Genomic DNA, 14,469 nt, shown 5'->3' with positions numbered 1-14,469 from the left:
GATTCTGTTTTTAAGTCTGCAGTTTAACCCGTACTTGGTTCTGGTAAAATATTATGCTAACCAGGTTCTGCCTTTACATCGTATGCAAATTGCGTGCTCTTATGATCGATAAATCGCGTGTACGTAGGTTGTTACAGTGCTCGAAACATCGCGAAGCTCTCGGAAGCTTCTTCGCCGATTGAAACTTGCCGCCCGAAAGACGCGACAGGCGTTGAAGTCTCCCGAGGCCCTCATACTTTCTTGCCTGGCCGAGAGATGTCTTTCCATTCGTCGCGGTGCAGAGCACCCCTCCCTCCCCTTCCCGATTCTCCTCCGTGGGAGGCAAGTCAAGCGGACCCCAAAAGAGAAGGAGGGGGAGGCGACGGTGCTGGCCGAGGTGGTGGTGGCGGAGTAAACGTGTGGTAACGGGTATTCCGTGGGGTGTTCTCCATCCAGCAGCTGGAGTCCGGAGTTGCCGGTCGCTCTCGCCCACAGTCAGTACATCGTCTCCGGGTTCGTTGTTGGGTGAAAGTTCCGCCGTGGAGGAGGAGATCGACAAGGCGTATGCGGCGCGCAGACCTTTAAAAGTGAAGTGAGTGGTGGTTATAGTGCGAGCAAGGGAGGAGGGTATTTTTTTATTTAATTCCCCAGTCAGGAGAGTGTAGGTCGGGAGGGCTGAATGCGGAACCGGAGTGCCTGGACGAACGGAGGATAAATCCAACCTAGAGAGACGGACAGCGAAGTGCCACACTATGGATTCCCCCGCTCGCGAATGAAGAGTCGGGACTAGACGAATAAAAGTAAGTGAAGCGCTTGCGCCCACCCTCCGATTGTGAGGACACCTGGTCGGACGAGGATTTTTGTTTCCTTAAAGAAGACACGCTCGCGTTTCTTTGCAAAAAAAACCTCGCTGATCGCTTGGTGAGAGATTTCGTATAACGATCTTATTATTTCAGCATTTGAACAACGGTGCCAAACGTTACTTAGTGGAATTCTTTCGTGTTAAATGATGGAACTTTGTTTTTTATTACAAAGTCACTAAACCAGGTGGCAAACATTCCAATTTCGTAACAAAATAAATAATTACTCACGGTGAAAAATAAAGAATGCAAATTTATATTTCAATATTTGATCATTGGATATGGTTCATATTATCGCTAATCGCCTCAGGTGCAATTAAAGAAGCTCATCATTGAATGATAACTCACAATCGCATCTTTCCACAGTTGGAACATCTATTATTCAAGACTTTTTAAAATTAGCATGAAAACGACTTAACGATTATCCAAATTAATTACTGATCTTAAAAAATCACTTAAATTGCATTGTCTCTCCACGCAGTTATTATCTAGGAAGTATGTTATAATTAGTTTTCATTCAGTGAAGTTTTTACATCAAGGTTAAAAGTAAAGTTATTACTTTTGGCAATTCTCAACGGTTGGAACGGTGTGAAACGTTTATCCTGGTAAGTACTTGTTCTCCCTTCTCTAAAATACATATCTGGCTCTTGTTGTTACAGCCATCTCAGAGAAATGTTCTTTATAGGAAAGGTGTCACGAGTGATACTAAGGAACAAATACAACTTAAAGTAATTACGGGTGTTACACGGAAGGGATCATGAGCTCATTAAGAAGATAAAAGGTAGAAACGAAAAAGTTGAGGTCGAAGTCAATCAATCTTCTGATTGAAATATTGATGATTATGATTGTTCCTGCCGTCACGTAACAATCTTCTCTTCATTTTCCATGTTTTACACCTTTCGGAATAAATAGAACACTTCGGTATCCCGCAAATTGATATTGCCTCGAGCCGTTCATTTTGCACATGGAAACGGATCTTGGGGATCTTAAAATTTTAGGTGTGTTCAATGCTACGGCGCGATATAAAAAAATACTTTGAAAAGGTCAGAGGTCTTAATCGTGCATTACGCCTTCTCCCCCGTTCACTTTCTCTTCTCGTCCAATCGACTCCGACACTTATTTCGACAGAGTAATGGATTATTCGTGGTAAAGGTCGAACTCAAGGTAAAAGCTTGTGAAACTAGGAAGAGAGATATCGCGACTCAATAAACGAGAGCAAAAAGACGTTGGCTAGTAAATTTCAGAGCGAGCCCGTCGCCTCAAATGGAATCACTGCCGATGGAAAACTATTTGGCGTCATCGATTGAAACCCGCGATAATCGCACTGGGTGGAGTGTTATTTCCATAGGCTCGGGTCTTTGTACTCCGAGACCCGGCAGACTATGGTAATTACCCCAGGTCGTTCCCCAAAGAAAAGCGTTCGTATAATTTACCCTCCCACTGGACTTTTCCTGGATCCGCCCTCTTTATGTACGCGATTGGCGCGAGACTTGGCATCGCCGCAAAACTGTCTCCGTTCGGTCAAAAATGTATGTTTACATGGGCTAGAAGTTTTGGGAAGGGAGTGGAGCATCCTTTTGCAACCGTGGGCGGTCTCCTCTCTGGTTCCTCCATCTGAAAAACTGAATAGAGCGGAGAATATTCTATTTCCACGAAACACAGAGAGGGTGTAAAGCGCCCGGCTCCATCGATGCAGCGATGGGCTCCATAAAGACTCAACAATTCTCATTTTTTCTAAGAATGTTTCTAGACTGGTGGTGATCTGGACGCAATTCTGCTAAATCTGATATTACTGTTGTGCACGATCACTGACCCTTGCGTCTGGCAAGCATTTTTTGCAAACATTGTATTGAATTTTACCTGCTATATTAAATTTTCAACTCCCTATATCTCCCTCTGCGAAAAATACGTATCATATATTTTATAAAGTCCCTCTTCTCCCCGGTATAACATCTTTTTGGGATTTCATCCTGCTTGCGAAATATTCTAAAGTTCTAATTTTGATTCGTGTTGGAAGATTGAATAGAAAATTTTTATTGGGCATTGACCGTGTGATTCACGGAACGAATTTTATCACAAACTGACCGCGATTTCTTCTCGCGAGTGCTTGCAATCGTAGGCTTGTGGGTGTCTACTTCAACTCAGATTTTATGCGTAATACGTTGAGAACGACGTGAGTTTAAACCACGTTTCTTTTCATGTTATACGTGCAAATGTAGAATGAATTCCATTGCCATCCTCATTAAATTGGGACCAGAAAATTTTGAACTAATTTCTATGGAGTTTTAACGCTCGCACTCGCATTAATATGTCGGTCGATTTATGCTCCACTCCAAGAGAAATGTAAGTAAAAAAAGGCCATACTTCCCGTCCGTGAAATAAAAAAAATTCGGATTTATAGAGCGTTGAGATAAGAAGATCTTGAAGATCCATATGCATTCCTCACCCCGCCTTTTGAAATTCTCAGGAGTCAGTGCCCACAGAGCATTCTCCCCCTACTGTATCGCCGAACACCGAAGAGTTTCGTTGAAATCTCTTCTGTCGTTTCCGAACATGGGCAATCACCAAGAGGAAGAGAGTAAGAAAATGTTTGCACGGGGGAGGAAAGAGAGAGAGTACGGTGGGTTAAATTCGCGTCCCTTCCGCGGATGCCTGAGAGAGTTATTTGTAAATCCTTGTACGAGGCAGCTGATACCATCCGAGGGGAGAGTTAAAACCATTCCTCTCGATCTCCGCTGAACACTGCAAAACCTGTTTTCTGGGGGTGTTCGCTGAGAGTATGGACGAGGAAGAGGGAGAGAGGGGTTCGAGACGGGATGAAGTGAAGGCGGGAAGCCGAGCGGGAGTTGTGGGGGAGGGCGGTGTGGACTGTGGGAAGGTTGTTTCGCCGAGGTGCGCGTGTTGCGGGTGAGCAGGGAGTGTCGGCACCACCTCACGCCGTAGATGTGCTGGAAATAATGATCCCCACACATGTCGGAGGGGAGAGGGGGAAAGGGGACGGAGTCAATTCCTGCCTTTGCCACGGGTCGGGGCGGGATGGGGATGTCGATTCCGTCGACGCCTCTTATTCTACTTCCTGCTCGAGTCGAGGTGGCCGGCCTGCAATGGGAGGGGGAGAGATAATTTCTCCGTTTAAGCGGCCGAATAATTAGCTCCGTCCCGCCGTTTGTAATCGGGAGGATATGATGCCCCTCCCCACTGCAGGATGATGTTAGTATGCGTACGGCGGAGGTTAATGGGATGACGTAGCCCTCTCATTCACTGAAAGAAGTCGTTTAATTCCATATTCTTGTTTCATTAAAAAAGCAATGGGTAATTAAAACTTGTGCCTCGAGCATTTCAAGAAATCATGGAGAAAGGAAGTAGAAAATTCACAGTTATCATCTGCGGGCGTTTTTTATTCTACTCAATGCATGTTTCCCCTTTGAAAAAAATCAATAATGTCCCCTTTTCTATATGGTATCAGCGGACCTGTTTGTGCATCAAAGTTTTTTTTGCCAAATATTTTCCAAAATGTCATTTAAGATATTCTACTATAAAGATTGCCGAGGTATTCAGTTTGACTTCGGCAAAAATCAATTCACGAAAATGTTCGTGCTTGGCAAACGTAACTGGCAAAATAGGAAATAGTGAAAATAAAACTTGAATTTACTTTACAGAGATTAAAATGAATCTTAAACATTGCGTTAGGTTTCATTAATTACAAGGATGAATGTAAAACATATTTTATGGCATTCTAAATTTCTAATGATATGTTACTCTAGGGAAAAATATGGCCGCATTCTTTCGAACCTGGATATCGTCATCTCACCTTGGGCCTGATTCGTGATTTGAACATTTTCAAACGCTAATTATCGATTAGATTGTTGTGAATTTCATTCACTCCAAATAATGAAATCTCTTTAACTTATTTAAATGGATAAAAAGAGTATAATCCAAAATAATATCAATTCCTCCTTAATCTGATTTATCTTGACAAAATTTCGTTGTAATAACACACACACATGGAATTTTTCATTTATAAATATTTACGAGAGAATCCAAATGATTTATCTATTATACTTTCACCGCCGAAGAATATTATACGTACGTCCTCAGGAAAATGACTCGCCTGTCTCAATTTCCCAAGTCGGCTTCTCAGTATTTGCCGTCGCCATTTCTACGCTCCCTATAAAAAGTGACCATCTAGACAGGGCGGAAATGCCCCCATAACAAGGTGGGGCGTCGCTGCGGTATTTGCGGTATGCAATTCGTCTTTATATAGGTATTTATATGCTGGCCTGCGGCATATCGGGAACCTAATCTTTTTGAGTTTCGCAGTGGGTAGTGTTAATCGATTCCGGGTGAAGAGAATTACTTGGGGCCACATAATGCTTCTAAAATGTACATACCCAAATCACCTCATTGAATAATAATTCTAATGGTTCCTTTATTGGACAAATGGTATCTGATAAGAGACGTAGTAGCCGAGTGGGTCGAGCATTAGGCTATTGTCTTGATGCCCGAGGCTCGATGCCCAATGAATTTGGACCCTGGTTCAATGGTTTCAGGCTGAACTATGTTAAAGGTAATTTTCATGAAATGAGGAAAACGGAGTGTTCTTCCGCTGAAACATAATTTAGGTATGATTTATTTAGATCTATAATTCAGAATTCACACCTAAGTTAGTCTAGTTATATAAATAATTAAATTATATTAACTTTAATATTTAAATGTTTATCTAAATAACTAAATAATATCTCAGTGGATGTCGCCTATGTCTTGAACTTAGTTGTGCCTAAATAAAATGTTATTGGAAGAATGCATGGTTATCCTCATTTCATGACTTTTAGCACCTCCATGTTAAACCAAGCTGTTGAATTTTTCGGATACCAGATCTCAGTGGGATACCACGTGCGGAACAAGGAAATGATCTAGTCAAAACACTCTGATTCACACGGCTTTGGGCTTATTGAGCTCTACCCTCACCTATCAAACCAACCTCCGGACTGTTTACTGTGGTTGGTTTGCATGTAGACTCAATAATGATCTTCGTATTAGCGGGCGTTGGCCTTCAATCCCCGCCATTTCCGGGGCCGTCCATCGTCTCATTCCGCTGTGATCCGTTATTCATGCACATGCATAGAGCATCCTACACTGATACATATTTTCCGCAGGAAAGAGCGTATAGGCATACTTGGTGACGGGGAGGGGGTTTAAGGCCAAGATTCTTGTAAATCCCTCCTTCCAGGAGTTGGTTATGGTCGTCTTTGACGCCACAGCTCAGGAAACGTCAAGGGCGGTCAGACTAAGCGGCGCCGCTGACAGCGATCGCCTCGCCTGCGAGCGTCTTTGCCGTCTCTACCAAAGCATGACGACGGAACGGTGAGAATTTTCATGAAAATCATACGGAATTTGAATTTTCGGCCAACTTTTCAGTTAGTCTGGCTTGTTTTTACGGGAGGGAGAGAGGTTGTGGCAGGAAAGAGAGATACCAAGAGAGTTCTCGAACCCCCCTCGCCTCTGGAGGAAACTGATTTTATGCCAGTGTACCCAAAACCAGAAATGCCGATTCATTGGGAGTGGTTAGAATTCTTCGTAGCCTAGATGGTTTGACGTTCGGCAGGTGACCATGAGAGTCCCGGGTTCAAATCCCTGGGGCCCCTCCCTCAATGCTCCAACTCATTTTTTAGGCCCTTTTAATTTGCACATACATCTACATCTGCTTAATACCCCCCAAGCCGCCGCAAGGGCGTGTGGCAGGGGATGTTAGGGAACCATCCGTAATTATAAAAATAAAATTCCATGCAAAAGCCACAAATTTATATACTCCATGAAAAAAACATTGTAGGCATTCATGCAAAAACCCTTATATCTCATACACGTACAAACACCCAAACTACCGACAAACACAAGTGCACATGCACCTACAAATATACCTGATATCTTTGCAATGTTGGATTTTGTTCCGCCTTGTAAATTCAATGTTTTTAATGTTTCTAAAATGGCTTCGGTTTCTTACTTTTATGATTCCTGATTGTTCGGGGAAAGAATGAGTATTTGTATCTATCTGTACTGGAATCTATCTCCCTTATTTTATTTCTGTGGTCCCATCTACCTAAGTAGCTTGGGGCTATTGTGATTCCTTTAATATCATCGTTATCCTCGTTTATTCTGAACCTTTCCAAAAGTCTAAGTCTTGCTTGTTCTCTTCGTATTTTAAGTGGCTCCCAGTCCAAATCCCCTAAGAGACCTGTCACACTTTTTTCTTATTATAACAATTTTTAACGAATCTGGCGGATTTTCTCTGGACTTGTTCTAATTCTTTTGGCCAAATTTTCTCCCAAGATCCCAAATACTTGCGGCATATAGTATTCCAAATGAGGTCTAACTAGAGCAAAATAACACCTCTCTTTAACTTTCTCATTACATTTTACCACCATCCGTTTTATGAAGCCGAGTTTCTTTAAAGCGGATCCGGATATTATCCTGATATGTGCTCCCCATGAAAGGCGTGGTGTTAGAACTACCGCCAAATATTTAACTTGATTGGCCGCAGTTAGCACTGAACCCTCTATTTCGTAGTTTATGTGCTGTTCGTCACTTCTTTTGTTCCAAAATTTCAAAACCGCGCACTTGTCGATATCAAGCATTAATCCCCATTCCTTGCACCAACCCGAGATTGTGTCTAAGTCTCTTGAGAGTAGCTCGCGATCTAGTTGGCTGTCGAATAGCTATAGAATAATATTAAATGAAGTAGCAATTGTTATTTGCCTTAAACGCGTAGGATGCGAATTAAAAAGTTTTATGTTAAATTTACGACTGATTAAGGATACTTTAAAATGGACTTATAGCTTTCATAAACGAGTCACAGGTGATGCATATTGACTTCCCCCACTTCTTTCTCTTAGCCAGATTCCATTCCTATGGGATCGGTATTACTATCTTTGTCAATCGTTCTCCATTTTTTCCTATTTATTCCTTCCTCTCATCTTCATCCAGTCTCCTCCTCAGTTCCTCTTCCACCTTGTCCTCCCCTATTGACTTGCGTCTTCCTCTTTTCCTCTTCTTTCCTACGACATCCAAAACTCTACTTTTTTTGAAAGCCATCTGAGCCAGTACATTTTTACCAATATACCCCACCGTGACTGGTCTTAGGATATAGTAATTCCGTATTTTGGCCCTCCTTGTTATTCCGCGCATCATCCCAATGTCTTCATCTCAGCGACGTTCATCTTCCTTCCTCGGTATCGTAAACCTGGCCAGTTCTCCGCTCTATTGAGCATCGTAGGTCTCACCGCAGTCATATATAGATTTTATTTATAGTCTTATATAATTTGCCTTCATCTCTTACAGTTCCCCACTTATCTTTCTCCAATTTTTCCATCCGTATATTATGCTCAGCTGTATTGCCGGCACCAGTCTGCCATCTCTATCTACTCTAGATTCAAGATATTTCACGAGTAACTCCGTCGATAATGCGGTCAGTGCGATATTCAAGATACCAGGACTTAGCCGAACCCATACCAGGGAGAGAAACTTATCTCTCTAACCTGATTTTGTGAGTCTCACAATCCTTTGGATTAGTTCAGAATGAGCTCGACCCTAATCTGTCAATGAAAATATTCGCACTTATTTTTATTTTGAATAAAACTTAGTATTTGTATATTTACATAATAATTTTATTTATTATTTATTTCGTATTAACCCGAAAACATCACTTTGGCCAATTGGACTTCTTTAACAATCATATTATATGATGTCGTCGAAGTAACACGGAAGTGTTGAATATCAAACTTTGACAGCAACAAACAATATAGAAACGCATAAAAAGATCACTCACACGTTATTTCTTGATCATTTCGGCGGAATTCAACTCCGTATTCGGAGACGGAGTTGAATTCCGTCAAAATGATCAAGAAATAACGTGTGAGTGTTCTTATATTGTTTGTTGCTGCCAAAGTTTGTTATTAATGAGTTGGACTACTGACAGGAGGGCCCGGGTTTGATTCCCGGGCAACCCTCTCCGGCTACCTGCAGTTCCACCCAAGCTATGTGATTTTTCGGGTACCAGATCTTCCTGAGAAACCATAACCGGCATAGGGAGAGGAACTGGCCTCCCCTACCCTGATGTGTGAATTTCGCACACTGTTGGGCTTAGTACTGGGTGAACTCTACCATCACCTACCAAACTTTTCTTCGGGTTGATTACTGTGTTTATGTCTCTATATATAATTATTTATGTATAAACGATTAAACGCTCAAGCCCTAGATGAAGAAATACCCACCTAGGCTGGAAATCGAACCCGCAACCTCTGTATTGGAAGGCGAGGAGTAAGGCTGACCCCGGTGGCGGTGGGATATATACTACCTTGATCAAAAAGTTCCCGGAATAACCACCGTGTGGCGCTCCCATCGTTCCGATTTGAGTTCTGTTTTTTTTTGTTAAATTGGTACATCTGTTGTTGATATTCCCTTTAAATCTTAGTGTCATAACTTGACATTTGCAAAAGTTACGGTCGGTTTTCGGTATGTCCATCAGTGCTTCCTGCGATTTTTCCATTACTTCCTCTCGGCTGCTAAAACGCGTTCCCCGTAATGGTTTTTTAACTCGATTGAACAGAAAGAAGTCACAGGGAGCCAAATCAGGTGAATTCGGTGGCTGTTGGATGGTATTTGTTGCATTTTTCGTCAAAAAATTACGAATAATGATAGCACTGTGCGACGGTGCGTTATCATGGTGCAAAATCCACGAGTTTTCTGCCCACATTTCTGGTCTCTTTCGGCGAATTGCTTCACGCAAACGTCTCATAACGCCCAAATAATACTCTTTGTTTACTGTCTGGCCTTCTGGCAAAAATTCATGATGCACTACACCGTTGTAATCCATGAAAACCGTCAGCATTGCCTTCTTTTTTGACTGAAAACGACGTGGTTTTTTTGGTCTCGGCTCATTTGGTGAACGCCATTCACTTGCCTGATGTCTGGATTGCGTGTCGTACTCATAAACCCACTTCTCGTCTCCAGTAATGATCCTTTTGATGAATGTGGGATCGGATTCAGCCTCGCAAATCATGTCTTTTGCGACGTCAACACGGTCTCTTTTTTGCATGAAATTGAGGTCTTTTGGAACCAACTTTGCTGCTACACGACGGAAACCCAAATCATTAACCACAATGTCTTGGGCGGATCCATAGGCAATGTTCAAGTCCTCCGCTATTTCTCTGATGGTTAATTTGCGGTTATTGACCAACATTTCTTTTACTTTATCAATTTTTTCACCGACTTTCGATGTCGATGGTCTGCCACTGCGTTCATCATCTTCGATTGACTCACGACCACTTCTGAACCGCTCGTGCCACTGGTAAACGACCGTTTTTTTTAGAGAATCGCTGCCGAAACACTTTTCCAACATTTCCAACGTCCGTCCTCGTCTTCTTTTTTTGCCAAAACGTTCCCTCTTGACGCTTGGCTTGCAGCTGCCCGATGATTTAATCATTCAGCTGCTGTGTTTGCGGCTTCTTAGCCCGTCGATGAAGGAAGGTCCAATCAACTCCTTTTCCTTTTCAATGGTGGTTGGTCGTCGTCCCGTCCCGTTGCTGCTCTTGGGCGTTTGTGCCTTTCCCAGGAGACAGGTTTTAAGCCGCCGATCGACCGCAAGTGCTCTTCTTTTTTGCCTTCAAGCTCCTCGTAAAAGGCCGTCGCGCGAGTCTTGATGACATCTCCAATGGGCGCAGTTTCAGTTAAGGCGTGGAGAATTTCTGCGGCATAGTTCCAGCCAAGCCCAAGTACACTGTTGAGTGCCCCTCTTTCCGTTACCTCCAAGTGGTGGAAGGCCGTCTGAGTCATTCTGCCACTCCATGCCGGTGAAGCGTACATCAAGATTGGGCGAATTGCCGCCACGTACAGATACGTCTTTGTCTTGATAGAGAGGGACGGTGAACGCAGCAGCGGCGAGAGTTGTAGTCGTCTTCCTCTTGCCTTCCTGGTGGCAGCGAGGGCGTGACTTTTGAATGTCAGTCTTTTATCCAGTATCACGCCTAGATAGGTCACCTCTTCCTTCCATGGCGCCTCCTCGGTGCCCACGAGGATTTCTCCTGGTTCTCGCAGTCCTCCAGGTGAAAAAAGAATCGTCTGTGTCTTTGCGCTGTTGACGCTGATTCGCTACAGGGCGTACCACTCCAGCAGTTTGTCTACTGCTCGCTGTAGGTATGTTGCCGCCATGTGTGCTCTCCGCGAAGTGGTCACTATTGCTGCGTCATCCGCATACAGGGCAACCATGGTATGTCGTCCAAGGTCTACCGGGAGGTCCGCCGTATATAGATTAAAAAGTATCGGTCCGAGCACCGATCCTTGCGGCACGCCTGCGTGGACCTGTTTCGGCTGTGACAGCGCGCGTCCCCAGGCGACACGGAAAGTCCTTCCTGTCAGGTATGATGTTAGCAAGCGGCGCTGCCAATTTGGAAACCGCTGTATTGCAAGTTTTCGCCTGAGACCAGCGTGCCATACCCGGTCTAAGGCTTTCCTGATGTCAAAGAACGCCGCCGTTGAGCAGCATCGCCGATTGAATCCGGCCGTCACCTGTTCCACGAGACGGACGAGCTGGTGTGTGGTGGAGTGTTCCTCTCGAAAACCGTACTGTGATGCCGGCAAGATTGAGTAGGCCGCGATGTGCTTCAGGAGATGTGGCAGCAGTACCCTCTCAAGCAGCTTTCCCAGGGTCGCTAGCAGGGCGATCGGGCGGTAGTTCTCTACGTTCCTAGCGGACTTCGGCGGCTTCGGCAATAGGATGACTTTTGCCGATTTCCAGATGGCCGGAAAATGTCCCATGGAGAAGCAGGCCGTAAAGAGCGTAATCAGGTGAGTTGCGAGCGAGACAGGCATCTGTCGAAGGGCCTCGTTCGGGATGTTGTCCTCTCCTGGTGCTTTCTTGCAGCGTAGTCGTCCAAGGGCTGCTCTCAGGTCGTTTTCGGTAACCTTCGTTACCGTCATGGTGCCCTCCTCCGTTGTTTCATCCTCTTCAGGAAAGTCGCTAGGATCATCCGGTACCAGTGGATCCGGAGTCGACGTGAAAGTGGCCTCCAGCATAGTTGCTGCAAATTCAGCCTTTTCGTCTTCCGTGATAAGAGTGCCACCAGGTGAGTCGATCGGTGGGTCGATCCGAATGCTGTGGCGAAGAGAAGCTGCCATTCTCCAGATGCTCCCATCTTCGGTTCGGAGGGAAGCAACCTTCCTTTCCCACGTCGTCTGCCTGTGGTCCTGGATGAGCTGCCTCACTTCGGCTCGTTTTCTTCTAAACCGTGCCCCATCCGCGGGACATTTGGTTCTTTGAAATCGTCGTCGAAGCCGATTTCTTTCGCGGATGCGGCGAAGGATGGAATGAGGCAGCGTCAGATGTCCAGAAGGGCGGATCAGTTTTATTGGCACGGTGTTCTGTAATGCTTGGTCCACGCCAGCTGTTATGACAGAAGCTTATTCGTCCAGCATAGCTTGTGACGTCAGTGATGGCGGCTGTTCCGGTAAAATGTCGGACAGGATCTGCCTGTACCCTGTCCAGTCTGTTTTGTCCAGGCATCGCACCGGCCGTGGGGGAAGTAACGTTGGGCAGCATCCCAGATAGGCGCAGACTGGGTAGTGGTCGCTGTCCAACGTCGGTGTCGCCACGAGAGAAAGCGAACTCGTGAGCCTACGGTGCAGCGCAATATCTAAGACGTCTTCGCTCCTGCCGTGATGCTGATGCGTTGGCCCATGTGGACCCGCGACGCGTACTCCGTTGTTCTGAGCCCATGTGAGCAGCGCTTCACCCCGAGGGTTCGGTGTAATTGAATGCCATGCAGCATTCTTTGCATTTAGATCCCCGAGAAAAAGCGACGGCCGTGACCCGGAGAAGATGACTTCGAAATCCTGTGTGGCTAGAGGTCGTTTTGGGGGGAGATAGAGTGACCCCACTGTGAGAGAGCCGATCGAAGTATCTACTTCAATGGCTGTCGCCTCTAGATGCAGTCGAGCTGGTAGGTCAATTTTTCTCGCAGCCAGGTCAAGCGAAACGAGGACCGCCGTGCCCCCTCCTCTTGTTTGCCGGTCATCCCGGTAAACTGCATAGCCTGGAACGCCGTATGAAGTTCCAGGACGGAGATGAGTCTCTTGCAGACAGACGATTGAGATTCTTGCCTTCCGTAGAAAGGCAAGCAATTCAGGGGTCTTTCGCTTCAATGCGCCGCCGACATTCCATGTGGCTAGGATGATAGATTTATTTAATTCTCGCCTATGGTCCATTTTGGTTTGGGAAAATAGTGGTAAGGGCGACAGTTAAAGCTTGCAGCTGTTGTTGCAATAGCGCAGCAGAGGACGTCAATGCTTCCAGGATGGAAGAGAGGGATGTAGCCAAAGTTGGAGTCGGCATCTGCGAGTCTGCAGCCCGCCTCTTCTGGAGAAGAGGAATTTTTATTTCTTCTGCTGTGTCCCTGGCGACCGGAGCCGGCGTCGAGAGTGGAGGAAAGTCAAGATGCTTGCACATGGTCAGACGTTGGGTTGCGTTGGTTGGGTCTCCCGGCTTCGACGCGTTGAAGGTACCAAGCGTCTTCTGTTGAGGAGAAGGCAGCTCTGTTTCAGCGGCGGTGTTCTTCGCCCCCTGGGTTGGTGCGCCTTTCCTCCGGAGGCTAGCCATCTTCATCTCCTTCTGTTTGGCGTAGACAGGGCAGGTCCTGAAAAATGCAGGATGGTTTCCTCCGCAGTTACAGCAACAAGTCTTCTTCCTTTCCGTATCCGGACATTGGATGCCTTCATGTGCACCAGCACACTTGTGGCATCGCGGGGCTGCCGTGCAGTTGGAAGATGCGTGTCCGAATCGGGTGCACCGGTAACACATTTGTGGCTCCCTGTGCTGATATTTTGCCACCCTGACACGGGAATTGCCGATGTATCTTATGGCAAGCATTTCTTTTGTTTGCCATTCAGGGTTTTCCTTGACAACGACAAGGAAGAAGGTTCCCTGCCGCACCAGATGCACTCGTTCCACCGGAATCCCCATGGCGTCCATATCTTCTTTCAGTAGCTCAACTGGGTAGGTGCACGGAAGTCCACGAACCGCGTAGAAATTGGCTCGTAGGGATTTCGGGCCCCAGGTCGAGAATTGTGCATTTGACTGCACCAACAGCTGCTTTATGGCCGCATAATCAGCCGCAGTCTTTAGTTGAAGTCTCGTCGAGTCGGTTGAATTGATTGCAGTAAAGGACTTGTCCGTTGCCTTGGATCGGACAAGTTTCAGCAAGGCCGCGTGGTCTACTACATCGTATATGATGAGTGCCGGGGGGCGTGGTTCCTTTTTTCGGCTTGCCGGGGATCCAGATGGTGCAGATGAATTTTCAGCCTCCATCGCCACGGGAGCAGAAGAGTTGTCCGTGTCCGGATCCGTGACGAGCGGTGAGAATTTATTACTCGTACTTACCGGGCGCTTATTAGTTGCTTCTTCAATGGAAAGGAATGGTGCGCTACGCTTCCCGGCTCCTCTGGGATCCTTGACGTGTCGCCAGTCGTCGTTGAATTTCGCGGCAGGGGCAGACGGCCCGTTCTGATGCATGGAAACGTCCATATTTAGAGCGCCGGCAGTATGAACAGGGTTTGAAGAAGTATTTTCCAGCTGCTGGTCGAG

The 14,469-nt window shown here is 45.8% G+C and overlaps 1 protein-coding gene across 1 annotated transcript in view; it reads left to right on the top strand.

Moving 5' to 3' along the window:
* The first annotated feature begins 469 nt into the window (after nucleotides 1–469).
* The window catches only part of Cad74A (cadherin 74A), a 97,857-nt gene continuing 83,857 nt past the window's right edge, over nucleotides 470–14,469 (top strand). The window contains exon 1 of the mRNA XM_071583817.1: nucleotides 470–779. The gene's annotated coding sequence lies outside the window, so the exon portion shown is untranslated. The remainder of the gene's footprint in view (nucleotides 780–14,469) is intronic.

This window comes from Hetaerina americana, unplaced genomic scaffold, assembly GCF_022747635.1.
Source record: "Hetaerina americana unplaced genomic scaffold, ioHetAmer1.1.p SCAF_15, whole genome shotgun sequence".
Taxonomy (NCBI): domain Eukaryota; kingdom Metazoa; phylum Arthropoda; class Insecta; order Odonata; family Calopterygidae; genus Hetaerina; species Hetaerina americana.
The sequence above is the reverse complement of the archived record's forward strand: the minus strand, read 5'-3'. Positions and strand labels throughout refer to the sequence as shown.